At 52.1% G+C, this 13,303-nt stretch overlaps 2 long non-coding RNA genes across 6 annotated transcripts in view; both read right to left on the bottom strand.

The window, feature by feature from the left end:
- The window catches only part of LOC127487226 (uncharacterized), a 340,317-nt gene that overhangs the window by 280,702 nt on the left and 46,312 nt on the right, over positions 1–13,303 (bottom strand). For 3 of the 5 annotated variants that reach the window (XR_011379680.1, XR_011379682.1, XR_011379681.1), the window contains one exon: positions 7,761–10,031. The exons of 1 other annotated variant lie outside the window; for it this stretch is intronic. This is a non-coding gene — a long non-coding RNA (uncharacterized lncRNA). Of the gene's footprint in view, positions 1–2,188; positions 2,573–7,760; positions 10,032–13,303 lie in introns of those variants that run through there. One more of the 5 variants, XR_011379683.1, reaches the window with a different exon arrangement.
- LOC127487227 (uncharacterized) lies at positions 1,297–2,080 on the bottom strand. The gene is made up of 2 exons (XR_007913834.2): positions 1,723–2,080; positions 1,297–1,620 (listed from the first exon to the last, which is right to left on the bottom strand). It is a non-coding gene; the product is annotated as an uncharacterized lncRNA (long non-coding RNA).

The following is a 13,303-nucleotide window of genomic DNA, read 5'->3' as shown; positions in this document are numbered from 1 at the left end:
TTCAGCTCTGGGCTTTCCCATAACTGTTATTTTCTCCTTACAATCTTTCCATCCACCTATAATGGATTCTGTCTGCACTTACGAACTTACAGCCATTGTTCTAGCTCATCTTGTAAGCATCACAGGCCTCCGGATGAAGACTCCCTGGTCCTCCCGCCAAGGGCTTACATACCACACTTCGCTTTATTGCACTGAATGACCCATACCACAATGAACACGCTTCGTTAGTAGATCCAGAGGACCGTGCCACCCCTCATGTCTAGCTCTGAGAATATCCAGGGGTGGTACTGTCGACCCAATCCAATTCCTTGAGTGGCTTCATCTGTCTCACTTGGGCTTCCTCATCGGTACAAGGAAAGGTCTGGACTCACAGACCTCTGAGGGTTCCTCTGCTGCTGTCACTCTGAGATTCTCTGCACAGCCCACACTTTCCCCAAGCTAAACAGTGGGGCGAAGGAGCAGATGCTGTGGCAGATGGAGGAGATATTACAAGGTAACCACTCCTGATTTGCTCAAAAATCAAGGCATAAGAAATTCCTAGCCAAAAGAAGCCAAACTTCTCTGCACACATTCATAAAACTGATCCCATATCATCAACTCCATTAGCTAGAAGGTGAATGAGCATCCAAGACTTATTAAGGATGTTCCCTTTAAATCCCGCTACTCAAACCGCTTACATCCTTTCAGCATCTTTTTTTGCTTTTTGCTTTTACTTGGGCAGTCACAGTTTTCCTGAGGGAACACATCTTGGGGAGTTACGTCAGCAGGAAAGAATGGTTCAATTTACGGAAATTAGATTTCCCCACAAAGCTACTAGGTTGAGGTGTTCTTGGATGCCCCCTGGTGGCAGAATGAAGTCACTACAAGACGGACAACAATTCTCTCGTTTTGCACAAGGGCTGGGATCTGTGTTAAGAATCTGTTATGGTCACATACTGTACCCCGGCCATCACCTACTGCACTTACTCACTGTCAGCAGAGGGCCCCAGGGCTTTACTGAGAGCCACAGAACCAGACACAGGCACAGACAGGTCAGAATGCCAATGGCTGCACAAAGCTTTTTTTTTTTTTTTTTTTTATGAGCTCCCAGCTCTCAGCATCCCACAAAGCCGTGCCTCCTTGTTTTCTTCCTCTATGGTGAATAGATGCCCAACAGTAAAATTGTAATTGCAAGAATTGTATCCTCTCATTGAGCTCATTTGCTTTACAGGCAGAGTGCTATGATTCTTGCCATTTATTACCCAGAGCTGCAACTCCTGTGTGTGTTTGCAAAGAAGGAAATAAAACAGCAGAATCTGGATGCAAACGTCTATTTAATTACTGTTTACAGCCCTCGGGGAAGCAGACGCCCTGCGCTTCCCCTGCCACCCACGCCGGGCTGCAGACAGACAGACAGACAGCCTCTCACTGCCAGGCAGTCCCGAAGAGCTGCCAGTCTTGCATCAAGGCAGAGCAGCAAGTCAGAGCAGCACACGTGACCAATCGCAGCGTTTCTGCCCATGCGGAAGGCGGGGTGATGCCTGCACTGACCCACGTCTGGTACCTCCTCAGGAGAGCGAGCTGGAATATCGGCACCGGGGAAGCCTGCACCCGGTACGGTATGGCACCAGCATGGTTCTCCTGGAACACAGAAGGTATGGCCACAAACGCCATGGAGCCCACAGGTCTGAGCTGGAGGATAGAAGGTTCCAGGGCCACTCGAAGGGTCCTTCCAAGTCTTACCTGAACTCTGACCTTCCTCCATGTCCACACTGTGTCACAAGGAGCACAGACTACTTTGCCTCCACTCTCCAAAGCTGTCAGCTTCACTAGCAACAAGGAAACCATCACAGCCGAGAGGATGCTGGGGAGACAGTGACTCGGTGCTGTGTGCACCCTGGCAGGGCTCCTGCAAGGCGGAGGGGGCCTGGGGCACACACTACAGTGAGCTTCAAGTATGGGTTTTATCAAAACTCAGTCAACTGGGACCCAACTCATACACCCAAGGCTCCACACTCACATCATTCATTAGAAAGAAACCTCCATGGAGTTGGGGTAGAAAAGAACTCCACACTATCAATTTCTTTCTGCTAATAATAAACCCTGCTAACATAAAAGGATTTTTTAAAAAATTCTAACACTAGCAGTCAGCTGCCCAGCACCCCTGCACCCTCACGCCCCGCCCCCCGGTTGGTAACTGACCCCCATTCACCTAGCATGCTCAAACACCACCGCACCCCCAGCTGCCTCATTTCCTTTATCCAAAGCCAACAAAGGCAGTGGAGACAGGCGCCGCCAAGGTTTGCAACAAAACTCCAGGTGACCCAAGAGGGATCACCCCAGGGACCACACCCCTGTCCCCGACGTCCCATTAGCTCATTGCCAAGTGGACAAGACCAGTTCATGAACAACAGTCAGGAATCTAACTGCTGTCCATGCAGCAGGTGCACATGTTTTTGACACAGTTATCTCTCTCAAATGTAAGGCAGGAGGTGCAAGGAAGAGCCGACTGCTCTCCCCTGGAGATCCAGAATACTGCTTCCTGCTGGGTAATCCTCAAAGGGTCGGACTTCATGACGCAGCAGGGAGAAGCCTGCAAGGAAAGGAACACTAGAAACTGCTCTCAGCAGGCCCACTGCACTCCAGAGCACTCTCAAGTCAGAGGATCCATTCCCCCTGCAAGGAAGGTGGGAAATGCGGCCAGGATCCCAGAGGGCCAGGGACTCAGCCAAGTCTCCCTACGTTCTGTTAATGCAGAAGGGTCCAGTGCAAGCTGGGAGCAGCTCCCTGCCTCTGCCAGAGGAGGGGCGGGAAGGTCCCCTAAGATGCAGTTCACTGGGGCCAGCGCTGTGGCACAGTAGGTTAACCCTCCACCTGTAGTGCTGGCATCCCACATGGGCACTGGTTCTAGTCCCGGCTGCTCCAATTCCACTCCAGCTCCCTGCTAATGCACCTGGTCAAGCAGTGCAAGATGGTCCAAGTCCTCCCCACAGGGGAGACCCAGAAGAAGCTCCAGGCTCCTGGCTTTGGCCAGACCCAGTGAACCAGCGGATGGAGGGTCTCTCTGTCCCTCTCTCTATATCTCCATCTCTAACTCAGCCTACTTAGTGCTGTCTCCTCTCCCTGGATTAATTCTACTCGGTATTCTGATCTTAGCACGTGGACCAGTTCCTCTCGGAAGCATGAGTGAACACCATGCCTACAGATGCCAGCAGCATCCGCCATGGAGCCCAGAATTCATCACTGGAAATAACAGAGTGCCCCTGAAAGCAACAAGATGAAATCAGCTTCCCCCAACCGACGGTCTCAGGGCTTGGCTGTCCCGGTTCTGTTTTCTCCATCGCCAGGTGCTGCCATTACCCTGTGTGACACACACGCACACGCATGCACACACACACACAGCAGAGGCACGACTCAGGCTTTAAGGAGCCCACGTACAAACCCTCAGGCATGACATCTGCAGCCCCACTGTTGTGACCCCGGCAGAGCCATCATCACCACGGTCCAGCTCGGGCTGAGGGGACGGCTGAAGAAAATGTCCAACATCCAAAGCATCATCCGGAAGTCACTTCAACACCTCAGCTCCATTCAGTGTTGAGAACCAGTGCCGTCCACTGCCACCCCTCCCGCACGGCGGCCCTGCCCTTGGCTCGCCAGCCGGACAGCGAGAAGCCCTGCTCCCCGTGGGAGGGACCAATGCCGGCTGCCGCATCTCCTCTCCACCCGTGAAAATGACGACAATGCAGCCGAGCCCTCGTGCTCATGGGCCGGAGTCGCGCACCTGCCACTCCCAGGATTCAGCCATGTAAGAAGGTAGGAAGCACGCCCAGCTGGATCACTCCACCCTCTGCTGCCACGCATTCTGGAACAAAAGCCGATCATTATCACGGAGGTGCCCCCAGTTCTATCCCGCGTCCTCTTACCGAGTCAAGGCTGCTCTTGTTACAAAAGCATCACGCCACAGTTTGCACGTGCAAACCCTCACCCTCGCGACACTGAGGTCAGAATGCTGGGGTGATGCTACAGAGGTGGCCTGAGACTCCAGCAGTCCAGAAAGCAGGCAAGGAGGGACGGCCCCACTCTCCTCCTCTGGTCTCTGTTGCCCGTCGAGTCTCCCTGGCCCGAGGAAAAACAGCTGGAGACCCACTGTCTGTGGGGTCCGTGACGGCTTCCAATGACACCGTCAACACCCACTCTGCTGGATTTCTGCCAGGCCAACCCGGAACACCTTTGTCCTAGAATAAACCCTGACTCTGTTCCTCCCGCACTTTCAGGGCTGGAATCAGAAAGCTACATGGAAGGCGGGAACCAAAGGCAGGCACGTGTGTGTGATGGCCAGACCCCTGAGATACCCACCAAACCCCTGCCCGCCAATGGGGATGGAAAGAGTGAGGAGGCGCCCCCTAGTGGGGGCAGGTTTAACTCGGTGCTGGGGACTGCTCTCTGGTACACACACACACACACACACACACACCCAGAGATGAGTCTGTTCCCAGCAACAGCGAGCAGGATTGCGAAGTAAGAGCTAAGCCAACAACAGGCCAGTGTCAATAAATCGGATGCCAGAGGGGAGCTCTCCTTCCAGGCCTCTCACAGTCCCTCATAAGGTGCTGCGTGGGGAACACCTGCAGAAATGGATAATCCACCCAGACCACCCTGTCTCTCAAGGAGACAAACGCGAACTGAACTATATCCATGTAAAAGTGCTTTTACACCCCACAGGCATACAAATAACTTTTTTAAAAAATCAAAGCCCTGAGCGTCTAACTTCCTGTGACGCTTGTGTATTTCATCTCTAAGTCTTTTTTTCTAAATGATCTCTTTCCACATGTAGTTACCATATTTTCAGTAAAAACAAAGTTTCCAGTCTTAAACTTTCAGAAGAACATCAGGCTGATAGAAGTGCACCAAAGAAACGATGCGCTAAAATGGGGGGAAAGAGAAAGGTAAACATTCGCTCAGAAACATGGTAACTCTGCAGTCTCCTACGAGTGAGAAGCCTGCATTGATTTTCTGCAGTCAAAGCCACCGGATAATTAAAGGTTTAATGATGTCATCTATTGCTAGAGACGGCCTCCCAGCGCCGAGGTAGACCTGGTGTCTACTTGGGAGTTGCTGCGAGCAGAGGCGCCACCTGCCGTGAAATCGAGGCATTACACTAACAAAGCAGTGGCGAGGAGCTAGCTTGCTGGGGGCTCCTCTCGTCCTGTCTCCGCAGGGTGGTGGTTATCCCACGACCCCTCCCCCACCTAGGGCAGGGCTCAGTTCTTGCCTTGATGGGAAGGTGTGGTTGCTTCTGCGTCTCCAGTGTTCTCACTGCACTGGCTCCTGTTTGGATTGCAGCACAGCTGCGGGGTGATGGATTCCAGCCGCTTATGTACAGAGCTATTTCTAAACCTCTACGCTCTGAGCTCCTCTGTCACAGGGCCCCTCCGGAGCCAGTCATCTGGGGATGTGTTCGCCAGGGAGTACACACCGAGACAGAGCTTTGCAACCCCGCACACCACCGAGAAGGATTTTTTAAAGATCGCAACCAAGTACGGGGCAGAGGGAGGCAAGCCAGCTGCTGCGAAGTCCTCATGGAGACCTTGGCACAGCTCTGGGACCGGGTGAAGCTGGCACAGCCCTGCAGGGTGAAGTCTGGAGGCCGACTGTTATGTACAGGCCGCCATGGGAAGGGGGCGTGGCTTCAGTGAGACAGGTGTGGCAGTGCCACTTGGAGGGCAGGGCTGTCAGCGGCCATCACCTTGGAGCAGGCCCAACAGCTTGGAGCCAACACCTTCAGCCCTCCAAGGGCATCCTATGCTCCCCGTGCCGCCACGAGTGTTGCTTCCATCCCTCGTCTCCTGTAACTGGCCACAGGACAGCAAGAGTCAAATGAGTACTTGTTCAATTGAGCTATTCTGCACGAAGGAGAATCTGGCCAGAGATGGACCCAGGTGGCCTGCAGCCTCGGGCAGTGTTTGTCCCAGCCTTCTCTGCGATGTTATAGCGCAGCCATTGGGTGGGATCTGGAGTGACCTGTTGTCAGAGCTCCGAGAGGCATGGCCATGCCCCCCTGTCTCAGGCACCTACAACAGACGTTGTGCTGGGACCATTCCCGATCATGCAGCCCCTCTGGGCTGAACTGTGCTTGCAAGAGAGCCGATACGGACAGTCTAGAAACGCTATCTCCTCTAGATACAATATCCACAGCCCCATTTGTTGGGCAATAGGGGTTGGTCTCTTATGCAACAGGCTTGTCTGACCTGATGTCCAGCACTCAGAGCCCTCACTAACCCCTGGACGTGCGTGACGTGGGATTCAGAGCCAGCCCCTGTGAGCACAGAAACGCAGACCTGCCATGGAAACCTTCCTCAGGAAGCAGAGGCTCATGGGCGGAGCTCCTGGGAGTCTTGAAGGCATTTTACACTTCCGCATCCCCATAGTGAAGTTCATCATGCCCACCCGTGTTCTGCAGCATCCATAAAGAACTGCGGCATTCTGGCACAATGTCGGCTAACACTGGGTGCTTCCAGGACCCAAGGATTGTCCACCAGAGTCCGCAGTGCACCAGGAACCCAGGACAGGTGGGCATACCAGACACGTGCCTCTGGTGCAGGGTTCTATTAGCGCAATGAAGTCTCCATCAGGGACTTGGGAAAGGGTCCATCTCCAGAGAGCATCTGAGCATCCACCCACACCACCTGGCACCCACCTGCCTTTCCACCTACGGCCAAGGTGGGGCAGCTGCCCACCAGGGACTCACGGCCACTTGCAGTTAGTCCTGGGACAAGAAGCCAAGTTGGGGTTGGGGATGCAGGGACATCCAGGGGCTGAGAGATGAAAAGCATCGTTTGCAAACAATCTTAAAATTTCATGGTCGGTGGAGCAGAGAACAATGTGGTAGAAGCTGAAGGGAGCCACGAGGCTCAGAGAGTTGCAGATGATAGACACAGAGATGGGAGAGAGAGAGAGAGAGCTAAGGCGAGAGATGACTGAGAGATGGAGATGATGGGGCGGGGATGCTGACGGCCATGAGCTGCCAACCTGACCCCATTGAAGTCAGCCACCTGTCCCAGAGATCTTCAAGCTGGGAGGGCCCAACAGCTGCTCCAGGAGTCACTACTTCTCCCCGTCGATCGCATATCCTTTCTCTCACCTGAAGTGCAACAAACCCGGCGCCCTCTCTCCCACCAAGATCACCCAGTGATTGTGCACCTGTTAGATTAACTCCTTTTAGACACTCAGATGCCTCTGAATAAAAACTGCTGAGCCCTACCATTCAGCACCATTTATCACCTTGAACAAATCACTCAACGTGTTTGATCACTCCTCCAAATTAGCAAAATACGAGGACATTCATGAATCGCCCATGTTTGGTTACTGGTGGTGTCCCTGGTAACCAGGGAGGTGACAAGGCTCAGGGGGGCACAAGTATGCAGTCTCCTGGGAAAGCACTAAAAGCAAAAAAAAAAAAATTACTTGGACCCCTGCTCAGTTCCACATGATAGATCAGCAGATATTAAATGCAAGGTGGTCAAAGCAAACGGGTTTGCAAAGATGACGCTTCAACTGAGAATGAGAAGTTGAGAGGGAGCCAAGCCACGTGGAGAGTGAGGATGGTGACGGCAGCTGACCATTCACTGGTCAGCTCTCAAGTGTCCCCATTAGCCTCACTTTTTATCACAGTTCCTTCGAACAGCTCAGGATCCAACGAGGTCCAACCCTGGACCCCACTCCCACAGAATCCATCCCCCCACGCCCACCCCCATCTTCCTCACTTGTCTGGAGGAGTTCATCTGCATGATCAGCACCCCGGAACTCGCACACGCACTCCCCAGCCTGCACCCGGCTGGCAGGGGCAGCCGAGGTGGAAACGCTGGGCTGGAGCCAACACCTGTTCCTGACAAGGCTCCCAGCAGGTGTAGGGGAAGCTGGCCGTGGTTCCACCATCTCATTGTCTTCCTTGAGCTACACAGACACCTCCCCTCAACCAGCTCTCTTGCTACCCCAAAAGTTTCTACAGCAAAAGCCAACGAAATGCATAACACTTTCCTTCACTTACCCCTGCACTACTCAGCTTGTTGTTAATAAGAACACCTAAGACAAACCACTTAGGAGCAGGAAGGTTTATGCCAGCTCACGGTTTTGGAGGTTCCCACTCTCAGGATTGAGCAGCTCCACTGGGTCATTGTCTGGCGGTAGCGTTCTTGCTGGCAGGGTCCCGTAGCGCTGCCAAACAGCACATGGCTAAATAGAGCCTGGAGCACCAGGAGAGGAGACGCACAGGGCCAGCAGGGAAGGAGGAAGGGCCTGACCCCGCTTTTATAGCCAGTCCGCTCCCAGCTCTCACTACCTTCCCAGGGCACGGCCCCATGACCTCAGGACTGCCGCCCCGGGCCCACCTCTAATCACTATTATTAGATCAAGGTTCTGCACTCAGCACCGTTAGTTCAGCACGCTGGGGTTCCAGCCCCTGTGTGCACTCAGTAGCCAACTCCTATCAAACACAGCGCCCCCTTCTGGAAGGAGCGGTTGCCAGACAGGCCATTCCTTCGAGGGTACCTGCAGAAACAAAAGGGTCTCGGTTTGCTTTGCACACACAGGTTCTGTTGGCACCAACAAACGCCAGAACCCCAGGATGACGGAAATCCTGCAGGGCCAGCACGCACGGGAGCCCCCAGGAAACCCAGGGCTCGCCACTGCTCAGTCCCGCTCGTCTGCCTTCCACACAGGCGTGTGTTCCACCACACATGCCAGACCTCATTAATCCAATTTCCCAGTCCCGAGCCAAAGCAAGGGGGCTCCTGGCAATGATCAATACCCCGGCCCTGATGATAAACAAAGACAGATGAGCCTGTGAAGCCCGGCTGGGATTTGTAATTACTGCCTCTCTAGGCATCCAATTGTAGCTAATGGAAGGGTGACGGCCCCCGGCCCCAGCAGAGGTGCAGCCTCTACAGCACGGCCTGCAGCTGACAACGGGGCGCTCCGCATGCCTCCCGATTCGACTTCCCTCCACCAGTAACGTGCTTGGTAAAAGCAACCTCCAAATGCCACAGCGTCTCCACTAGTGGCTTCTCTGCGTCAGAACATTGCGCTGGGCCTGGCCAGGGCCCGCCTGTGGCTCAGGTGGATCGTATGAAAGCAGGGTGGGGCACTCAGATGAGCAGCACCACCTGCTCGATGCTAAAATCTTTTCCCTAGGAGCCGCACAGCAGGAAGTCAGCACAGGCCCTGACCAGCTATATGAACGCATGAGTCTATTCCAGCTCTTTTTCTCGGAATGGATGTCATTAAGGGAGAGTGCATTCTGTTCCCTTTGCAAAGGATAAAGACAGGAGATGCCTGGCAACACCTGACCTGCACCCACTTTCTATGGCACTGCAGGTGCCCTGGCCAGACTCCTCTGCTGGCCTGTGCTGCCATCCCTGGCCGCTGTGTGCCTTGGCTGATAATAACTCACAGCTGTGCTATTCTCCAGTGACCTCAGCCCGGGAGAGCTGCTTAACCAGGCCACCGACTGAAACCTGAAACTGTCATTTTCCCACTTTCTCCTTCTTCGCTCCTGAGTGCAGACTCCACCTCCTACAAACACACACACATACCACCCTCAATCAGTCAATCAGATGAATATCCCTATTTCAGCCAAGTGTCTTCCCCAACTCTCACAAAGATTAGAAAGGATTGAGCCCACCCAAGCCCCAGGGCCAATCAAAGCACTGCATTGCTCGTGAGCATAGGTGATAGGTCCAGGGATGGCCATGACACCCCTGAAGAAGGAACTCCTATGAAGGAAGCTTTTTTTTTTTAAGATTTATTTATTTGAAAGGCAGAGACAGAGAGGCAGAGACAGAAAGAGAGGTCTTCCATCCACTAGTTCACTCCCCAGTTGGCCACAACAGCCGGAACTGTTGCCAATGCGAACCCAGAAGTTTCTTCTGAGTCTCCCACGTGGATGCAGGGGGCCCAAGGACTTGAGCCATCTTCTACTGCTTTCCCAGGCCATAGCAGAGAGCTGGATTGGAAGAGGAACAGCTGGGACTCGAACCGGTGTCCATATGGGATACCTGCATTGCAGACGGCAGCTTTACCTGCTACGCCACAGCACCAGCCCCCAAGGAAGCTCTTTTGTAACTAAAGGTGTTCTTCAAGGCCGGAACTTGGTTAAAGTGAGACATTTATTTGCTCAGGTGCAAAATCTAAGGGTAACCTCCACACCCCACACCCCATAAAAAAAAAACAACTCAGTATTCAAGACCCATAATTACTTAATTCTTAATGAAAAGTAAAATTAACACGAAAAAGCCCCATGATCGATCGACAATATGTCACCATTTTACAGTAGGCAATCAGGATTAGATTAACTTGTTCTCTTGCTTTGGGCTCCAGTAGGCTCTGCACATCATCAATGCAACCACTCTGAAGAGTTCCCCAAGAATCCAGCTGAGACAGAGGAAAACAGAGCCAGGAGATGTAAGGAGAGATGACTGTTGCCATGGAGACTACTACCTCCGACAGTGGTGAGGATTAAATAAGCTACTACGTGTCAAACTCTTGCATGAAGTTAACGCACAGGAAGCCCAATAAAGACATCGGTTATATTTCCTATGAGCATATCTTCGCTAGAATCAGGCTCTGCCTTCTATGAGCCACCATGCCCTTCTCCCTCCCCTGCGCGTTCTCAGGATCCACCCAGTAGCAAGGGCTCCGTGTTGATGGTAGGAAGGCAGGCTGGTTGCGTGTGGACAGTTGTGATAGGAACACAGATAAGTCTCGATGATGGATCTTGTTTTTGCTAGCTTCCTATCTCCTTGGTGTAGGAAATAATGTTCTCGATTTTACTTGTTCTCCTTTGCCAAGAACTTAGGGCTCGTTCCAAGGCTCCCCTCACGTGAGACACCATGTTTGTCTGCAGAATGATGGAAGTCAGGGTTGGAGTGACAGAAGAGGCTGCGAGAGTATCAATAGATACTAGGTTCTGCCTGGTCCGTGGAGCCTACATGATGGAATTAGGTGCCGAAATCTTGCTCCCCGTATATATTTCCACCTTCAAAGTTGGGAACTCACAGCATTAGCCATGTGCACCCTACTTCCTTCAGCCCTGTGCCTCCTCCAAGCCAGCCACCCATTCAGGCCTGGGTCACATCCTGCCCACTTACCCAACACCTCCGGGTGGCACCCAGGCTCCCCGTGCTTTCTGGTAACCCCTGCGCACCGTGGGACCTGGGGCAGGACACTTCACCTGGCAGCTTTGCACTCTGGCCACGTTCCCCCATTTGTTCAGATCAATGGTCGTAGGCTGGATGGTCCCGGGGTCCTTTCTGGCTCAAACTGTCAATCTGAAATTCTTTTCCCAGCCTCTCACAGCTCATTTCATGGGGAGACATCTCGGCCTCACTCAGCTGCTTGGAACTGGTTTGACTTTTCAGCACAGTCTCAGTGTGGTATTTCCAAGAGGGCTTCTATTCAAAGGCCCAGGGCTGCCTTCAGTAAGGGAATCACTTCTGGCACTTGAATCACTTCCTGGCTCCCCAGGGATCAAAGCGCTTTGTAGTCAATTGTCTCATTAATCCGTGTGCACTTTTCAGAGTTAAACAAAAAAACTGTCAGGGAGAAAAGCTCTCCTCAAAGATCATCTCTAGTCTGGGTGAACCCAAGAGAAGAGGAAAAACACAAGGTGTCTGATGTTTTGTGTCTCCAGCACCAAGACCCGGCCAACCCGGGGCAGTCTGATAGAACTGGACCCTGTCCCCGGGTCGATACGTAGCAGCTGCTCCAAGGACAACACGGAACATCAAGTCCTTTAGGCTTCCAATTCCACTTAACTGATGCACAGTACATGAAGAGACAATGGTCTCAGAATTCAATTCTCTAATCAGAGGACTGAACTGAGAACCCTGAATTTAACTATCCACCAGCTGCAGACCTTAGAGCTTAGTCTGCCTTCCGTGCAAAAACAAAGAAAAAATAGTGCGTGGTTTCATTTGTGAAATTTAAATGAGAGACACAGTAGCCCAGGGTCTGTCAGATTCAAATGACTGCATGTATATATGCTACTACTGTTTTTCATAGTATTATTTCTGTATACTCTTTCCTTTCTTACAAGTGCTACTTTAAGATGTTATAGAATGGAACCAACGTTGTTGCAAAGAAGGCTAACCCACAGCCTGCAGCACCAGAATCCAATATGGACACCGGTTCCAGTCCCGGCTGCTCCACTTCCAGTCCTGTTCCCTACTAATGCACCTGGGAAAGCAGTGGAAGACGGCCCAAATCCTTGAGCTCCTGCACCCACGTGGGAGACCTGGAAGAGGCTCCTGGCTTCATCTGGTGCAGCTCCAGCCATTGCAGCCATTTGGGGAGTGAACCAACAGATGCAAGACCTCTCAAATAAATAAAATAAATCTTTTGAAAAATGTTACAGAATATAAAGATCAAGAGAGACCCTGAGGAGAATCCATGGGGAGTTAAAGCAGTCCCTATGAAGGGCAGGAAATGCAACGTGCAGCAGAAGATAACTGGTTATTCATCAAGCATTCATTGGTCTTACCCTGGGCTAAATGCTGGGATGCCCTAATGAAAGGAAGTCCCCACGCCCTGTGGCCAAGGACTCACCTCTCTGAGTGAGCCCACCTCTCAGGCACTGTGTTCTGTAAACACTGCAATACTGGCAAGGAGAAGAGAAGTCTTCCTCTGCCGGTGATCATCAGCGTTTGCCAAGAAACAAACAGGCCAACATCTCTGATTTCCAGAATAAACACGCATTGCTTACTCAGGAACCAAGGCATCTGCCATCGGTCCTGACTCTGCAAGGCACAGCTCCATGTGGCTTCTCAGGCCAGACCCCAGGGTGAAGAAAAAACCCACAGCCTGGAACATTCCAGATTCTTGATGAAGGCCTAGAAGGAGAGATACCGAACCAGGTGCCTTAAAGCTTCCCGCTCAAATGAATTCCTTCAACCAAAGAAATGTCCATGGCCAACCTCAATGTCGATGAGGCAAGGAAACATACCAAGGCCACAGAGAAGGAAGTAGAAAATAATTGTGAATAGAATTCACTACACCTGCACCGAGAAATGTTGGCCAGCTATTGACATTAGTTTCAAAGGAGAAAGGGAATGTCACCAGTTGAGCACACCACTCTTGCCTTCGTAGCTAACTGTGAACCATCAGAGACCACACACTACAACCTGTCCCTCTAAGAAAGGGATCCAACTGTGCAGCCCGGGACTTCAGTCTGATAACCATTTGACACACAACAGCATCCTTAACCAAGTCTCCACTTGTTTCTTTTTTCTTTTTCTTTTTTTTTTTTTTTTTTTTTGACAGGCAGAGTGGA

This window comes from Oryctolagus cuniculus, chromosome 10 (genome assembly GCF_964237555.1).
Source record: "Oryctolagus cuniculus chromosome 10, mOryCun1.1, whole genome shotgun sequence".
Taxonomy (NCBI): domain Eukaryota; kingdom Metazoa; phylum Chordata; class Mammalia; order Lagomorpha; family Leporidae; genus Oryctolagus; species Oryctolagus cuniculus.
Note: the sequence above shows the minus strand (reverse complement) of the source record. Positions and strands in the feature narration are given on the sequence as shown.